Below are 7280 nucleotides of genomic sequence, written 5' to 3'. Positions count from 1 at the left end.
TATGCTTTTGTTTAGTGATTGGAACCTCTGTATGAAAGTATGTGTGTTTGCAAACAAAGTCCAACAGACAACTGGAACGTTAACATAAGTCTGCCATTAAGAACCATAGAGACCTGATCACAATGAAATCCAATTGACATGATATAGATTACATTTACACCCCATTTAATTTCAGCGTTATGACTTTTCTATGTGAAACATAGTGTTAATAGGGGAAAATTATGTGCAGAACTTTTTTTTTATCATTGTAGAGTTTGGATTGGATTGTGGAAAAAAGAGGATTGTTTGTATTTTCATTTATTAAGAGGCACCGAAATTAAGTTAATTATTTTAATTAAAGATTTCAAATCCACATAGACAAAAAGTAGGAGACACACCATAAACAAGGTTGTGAATAATACCAATAACAAAAAACTCATGAAACAGTGCCAGGAATGTGACTAAGTTGGAGTTTATTCAGTGCATGGTGCTATATTGTACATTTGTATTTTTTTTCCAGTGATGGCAAAATAAAGAGTGCTGTTATGAGAAGAAAAAGATCCTCTGAGGACGAAACGTACCATTCTTGTCTTTTCTTCACCCCAGATTAGCATAGGAAAGGAGTGCCACAATGAAGAAAACAACACACTGAACGAACTACAACACCTCGCTCTCTGTACAGGATACTATCTGAACTATTATAAAAGCGTAACATTTTAAAATAGACATTTAAAAACTGGACGTGCTGGACTCGTCAGCTGAACACAGGGCAGTATGCTCTTACACCACCGGCAGTGTTGATGTACAACATAACATCCACAAATCCCATTTTGAATTTCTAGAATTTGGTTGCTGCACAAAAATGGTCAAGTCTGGACCTTTAAAATCAATCAGAGCTGTTACAATGTCTCAATAAATAAACAGAACACATTTCAATTAGATTCTATCTGATCAGTTTTCAGATTTATTACATTTAAATCCCCTAATTAACTCCATTCCTGGCGAATCAATTCCAATTCAACCCAAACCACTTCAGCTTGTCTGTGGATGCTCATTCTGAAGGCTTTGCAGATCTGCTGTAGACCTCATGGATAAGAACATACTGCCCCCTCTAGTAGAAAAGTAGAAATATACTGAAAATGAACAAAGTTATCCCTGCAAATCCCATTTAAAAACTGGCGGGAGCTGGTGTTTGGGATTCTTGATCTAATACAAAAAACATCCAAGCTGCATTTAAGAAAGCAGGGCATCTAAAATGCAAAGTACACACACATTAACGAGAACAAAAAGCTGGAAATAAATAGAAATATCATCGGATGTAGTTTCACTACAATACCCCACCCGTCTTCATCAGACCCCGATCCATTGATGACACAGGACAACATTACCAACAAACAAAAGAAAAATTATACAAGCCTTTAACAAATATGCAAAGTAATAGAACTGTAAAACACAAGAAAACATCTGAAACTGCTCCAGCATTCTGAATGAAAAGAACACAATATTGATTTTACACAAAATAATACTTTCACATTTAGGAGGAACATAATATATGGGACTTTACAACAGGATGGAGCACTAGATTAGGAACAGTTCACCCAAAATTTCCAACTCTTTTCATGGTTTACTCACACGTCTTGCCTTTATAAAATCTACATAATTGGCTTTGCTCTTTGAAATTGAGAATGCTCATGATGTACTTTTCCATAGAGCAAAAACCCAGAGACTGTCTAGATTCACAAATCAGCAACACAGACGTTTATTTTAAAATAGATGACTCCGCGTGATAATCCAAATCATGTTGTAGTTTGATGTGAGGAACAATTTAATCACTGTCTTTCATATTATTCAAATCTATTTTGATGTGTGGTGAGCCTCATGAATATAAATGTTATTTGACAATATTGATATCAAACCTTTTACATTTGGATTGATGTGACTGAAAATTACATTTTAGAAAACAGGGAAAGGAGCGGGCGGTGAGACTTAAAGGGATACATGTATTAACTGCCATGATTAGTTCACTCTCACGTGACAAAAAGGAAGATATTTTAAAGAATGCTGGTAATCAAATACATTTGGTGACATTATTTACTTCAAAAGAATCTAAAAATATGTTCTTTTGAATACCACAATAGAAATCAGGTCATACTGGGTTGAAACTCAATGAAGGAGAGTCCATCTTTTTTATTTTTGGGGGTGAAATGTCCATAAATTTAAAGGTGAGTTCACACTTTGAATGTTTGGTTTGATTAAAATGAACTCGTATGCGATTGGTCTGATACTGAGGTTTATCGTGTAAATGCTGCCATTTGAAATTCGGTGTGCAGCAAGAACACTGAAAAGATATGAGACAGAAATTCTTCATCTATTTCAAATTAACTGATAAATGAACTAATACAGTATATATGTGTTTATAATATAATAGCTAAAACACAATAATGTGTTTTAGACAAGTACCTAACACTAATCGACCAAAATGTGACATTCTTTTGTTACAGCTCGATACACCGTTATTATATGACACAGGTAGGAAACACAGATATACTCAACGCTCGAATCCATCCCCCCTTACCATCCCCTTTAGATTAACAACAGTGTGTGTGATGTAAAACTTATCATGCAAATTAAAAATCTTTATTTATGGTAATTTATGACTCATAAACAACAACGCTTGACTAATCAGAACTCAGTATTGTAATAAGGCGCCACTCACAAGCGCAATACAGTTCGTTGCATCATTTCGCACAACTTTCAAAATGTCTAAGAGAGCAGTTCAGACGGAAGAGAATAGAAGGTAAGATATTTAGTTGTTTAATATTATACACAGTTGAAGTCAGAATTATTAGCCCCCCCTGTTTATTTTTTTTCTACAATTTCTGTTTAACTGAGAAGATTTTTTTCAACACATTTCTAAACATAATAGTTTTAATAACTCATTTTTAATAACTGATTTATTTTATCTTTGCCATGATGACAGTAAATAATATTGGACTAGATATTTTTCAAGAAACTTCTATACAGCTTAAAGTGACATTTAAAGGCTTAACTAGGTTAATTAGGTTAACTAGGCAGGTTAGGGAAAATTAGGCAAGTTATTGTATAACAATGATTTGTTCTGTAGACTATCGAAAAAAAATTGCTTAAAGGGGTTAATAATTTTGAACTAAAAATGTATTTTTTTTAAATTAAAAACATATTATCAGACATTCTGTGAAAATGTCCTTGCTCTGTTAAACATAATTTGTGAAATATTTGAAAAAGAAAAAATAAATAAATCAAAGGGGGGCTAATAATTCTGACTTCAACTGTATGTATGCTGTACCTGCCGTGCATAACTGCACTTCAAAACAGTTTAGGCGTCTAGACGCGAGTGTAACTTAAGCTGTTCTATATTCACTGTAAAACACAGTTAACAGGGCTTACTCACATTTACTTTAGCGACCCAAGTTTCACTGGTAATATCTAAGTTCCAGCAGATTTTAGGTTCCCTGTTTCTAAAATGAACCCTTATTATTATCCCTTAAAATCAGAACGCAAATGATGTGATGCATTTTTAGAATCACTGTTGTCCAAATGTTACTCTGTTTTTGCGAAAATGCTTCTAAACAGCTCAGCCGTTGTACATCTCCATACAATGTTTTGTTTATGAATAAATCTTGAGCTTTGATATGAGACAATGATTCAGTCATCCATTCACAAAGACATTTGTGAATTAATCAGGTGTTCGAACAACTCCATTAAATGAATCATTCAGTGACAAAGACGAAGACTTGACTTCACCTACTGGCAGATTAGGGTTTCAAATCTCATGCCATTTTTATTATTAATTTCATTGCATTCATGCCACCTCCTACGCCTTGTTAAACAGTCAATTTATAAATAAACAGTAAATTTATCTAAATGCTAACTTTGTTTTTTTTTCTTTGCCATCTTTGTTGTGTCAAGGAAGAATTTTGTTGATTTAATCTGATTGTAAAATATTCTTTCAGTTTATATCAAAAAAGCTTATGTAGTTGGGCCACATGAGGTAAACAAAGTGTATTTAGTCAATTAAACAGTTGCTGGTAGTCAAAGACTTCCATTGTCAATTATTAATTGTCCCTTTTATTTTTTTATGATTTTCTTACAAAATGACATGCTTAAGATTGTTAATGGTTGGTGGTTATTCACAAAAGCATGATGTTGAATCAAAAATGTATTTAGACCTATTATGTTATCATTGTGTGTTTGTGTGGTGTGTGTAGCTACAGGATACCACCCATCCTGTTTCTTCTTGTCTTATGTAGGAAAGCGTAGCACCAAACCACGTCTATGACAACTTGAGCGTTTGCACACCAGAGGAGCACATTCTGTAATGTTATGTAATAGAAGACTTCAGATGGCACTCTGTGGAGTGGCAGGAATTTAAACTGTGTCCTGAGTTGTGGCTGGGCACCGTGGACAGACACCAAAATGTGCCACCGGTGTCCTTACACTAATAGAAAACAATGTTTTGAATGATAAAAAATGTGACCGTTGGTGTGCGACCCTCTTTAATTACAATCTTGCCCTTTACAGTTCAGTACAGGTGTCAGAAACAGATCCTTGCAGCAGATCTCCTTAGTATGTGTACCAGAAGAATGCCTGACACTGTTTTGGCTCCTGTACACATATAGTAAATCTTTAGAAAAAGAATGGAAATAAGAATCATGAACATTCTGTCAAACTGTCTGCATCACTAAATAATGAATTAGAATTTTTCAGGTGAACTGCCCCTTGAACAAGTGTTTTAGATTATGAGACACTCCTTCACCCTGTCAGAGATGTAGAATAATTAATGTAACAACATAATAAGATCTGTAATCAACCAATCAAAAAAAAGAGAATAAATTAAGTTAAAAACAAAACAACGACAACAAATTGACACTTTAGAAAATTGTCCTTTAAATTCCCGCCTCCCATTTGTTAATATGTGAACCATCCCTTTGGAATCCACCCTAAAAATACTGTATGAATTGGAGATAAAAAGCTGCTCTTGCCACTGTTTTAGAAAACGACTTTGAAACATGGTTCAGTCCTTAATGGAATGTCTTGAAAAAGGTGGAACTCAAGCAGGATTTGGGAAAAGGCTGTCCGAGGTGAGGTGTTGGGATCAGGATGAGAACTGGTCTTAGAATAGATTATGCTCAGTTTGCAGTATGAAATGCTTGAGACCTGACAGATGTTGTAGGTTTACCTTAGACGAATGGGACATGTGCTGCTACAGGAAGTGTTTGTCCGTGGAGGAACTCGGTAGATATGTTGGGTTGATGAGAAGGGGCTGGACATGAGGGCTCTTGCGTTGTTGGTTTTTTTCACATTCATAAACCCGACTGGTCCAGTTTTTCACCCTGTGTTGATGTGAGATCAAAGCTTGATCAACAATCATGCAAGAAGGAACAAACAGGACAGCATTTCTGGTCAGGCAAAACGTAAACAGTCATGAAAACCTGGAAAGCCTGGAGCATGTGGGGATATAATAAATGCTGAATGGTAAATACGAAAGCTCACTCTGGCTGAAGCAAAAGTGAAGTAAACATTTGATGGGGCGAATGGGGTGAACTGGGCTTCTGCACGCACAGACCGATGCACTGTGGGAACAAACCAGCATGACAGCTTTACCCATTATCCTCTGGGAGTTCTGTGTCTGTATACATACCGTCCTGACAGCTGCTTAAACAGCACCAGACGTCCAATGCCTCACACAAACAGACTGAAAGAGCCACATTTACAGGCCTAATGCTAAGACGCTAGAGTCTAACTTGCTAGACTTGTATTTTTTGAAACTAAAATTGTACACTGTTGATTGTTTTTTTTTATGTTAATGTGTTCCAAACTGTGGGACTAGTGTGATAATTGGAAATTTATGAGCATTAACTAAAAAAAAGATGATGTTGTGGAAAATATATTAGATACAACAGTACTGCCGCCACACACAAGTGATGGTAATTTTATTTTAAAAAGTATTATTGCCTTTTTAACATAAATCACAGCGGTGCCCATCTTTGAACGATGTAGGCTGTCAAACATACATGAAGATGTTTACATCGGCGGACAAAACCGCTGCCCTGATCAGTCTTCAAAAAGTTTTGAAATATGCACAATTGTTAGCCAATCATATGAGTGGATTTTTACTTCTGAATATACAATCCATCACTTCAATTGGAAATGATCGTTTCAATGGGCGGAGGTAAAATAGAAAGGAAATTTGTTTTTTTATCTCTAAATTATTGCCTGTAAACTGTTGATAGCATTATTAAACTCTAAGAGTACAGTACCAATGAAATGAAAAGACAATTGCATGACATTTTGAAGGGGTAGTTCATTTAAAAATTATTATTATATTATTAATTAATCAGCCTCATGTCAATCTAAATATTTTCAAGTTAAAAGAATCCTTTTGTATGCACAAAACAAAAGTAGTGACATTCAACCCTTTCTTCTCTTCTGTGTGTATAGCAGGGGTGCCCTAACTTTTTTGTACTGTATAAGGGGCTGAAAACAAAATATTAAGAGCCATGAGCCGAAGGCAATTATACCAAACTATATTACATTACAAGCTGCCATGGGTAATTTCAAAATTTTTTTCAATTTCAAAACAAATAGAAAACATTACTTGTTAATCATATTAACTAATGCAGTATAACTTTTTTAACGATGACTTACTGCAATAAAAACATAAACAATCACATTTATAACACAGTGGAGTTCAATGCTGAATACCCTAGTCAAGCAGAATCTGCCTTTGACTTGATTTGACCAAAGTCAAATGCATTGTCAGGTCAGTCCAAAGTCAGTGCATTGTCAGGTGATAGTATATGCATTTAAACAGAATCTGATTAATTTACACCATTTAATTGAAACATTTAATTTCAGTTAGCTTTAAACAATAAAACAACAAACAAAGGATACATACAAATTTGAATTGACAATCTCGAAACATCCCCATCATTCTCCCTCTCTTCTCAGATGGAATGGTGGGCCAAATCAAAGGTTACCATGGGCCAACTTTGGGCATCTCTGATGTACAGAATGCACATTCTCGAGAGCTGTGCTCTTTATGCATTGCTGACATATACCTTGGATGTGCCTGTGCTTTGTTTCAAACACAGCGCTTTCATGAACATGCACAATATACTGACACTGAGGAGAAGAAACTGTTGAATAAAGTCATTATTTTTGTTTTAAGTGCAAACAAAGGTGTTTATGTAGCTTCGTAACATTCCAATTGAACCACAGAAGGCATATGGTCTGTTTTGAGGATTTATTTAGTATTTTCC

General features: G+C 35.0%; 1 protein-coding gene across 1 annotated transcript in view; it reads right to left on the bottom strand.

Annotated features, from left to right (window-relative positions):
- Positions 1-2420: 2420 nt before the first annotated feature.
- epb41a (erythrocyte membrane protein band 4.1a) overlaps positions 2421-7280 on the bottom strand; it is a 70135-nt gene continuing 65275 nt past the window's right edge. Inside the window, 1 exon segment of the mRNA XM_056480281.1 lies at positions 2421-5351. The gene's annotated coding sequence lies outside the window, so the exon portion shown is untranslated.

The sequence above is a fragment of the Danio aesculapii genome, chromosome 19 (assembly GCF_903798145.1).
Source record: "Danio aesculapii chromosome 19, fDanAes4.1, whole genome shotgun sequence".
Taxonomy (NCBI): Eukaryota; Metazoa; Chordata; class Actinopteri; order Cypriniformes; family Danionidae; genus Danio; species Danio aesculapii.
This window is presented reverse-complemented; position numbering and strand designations above follow the sequence as displayed.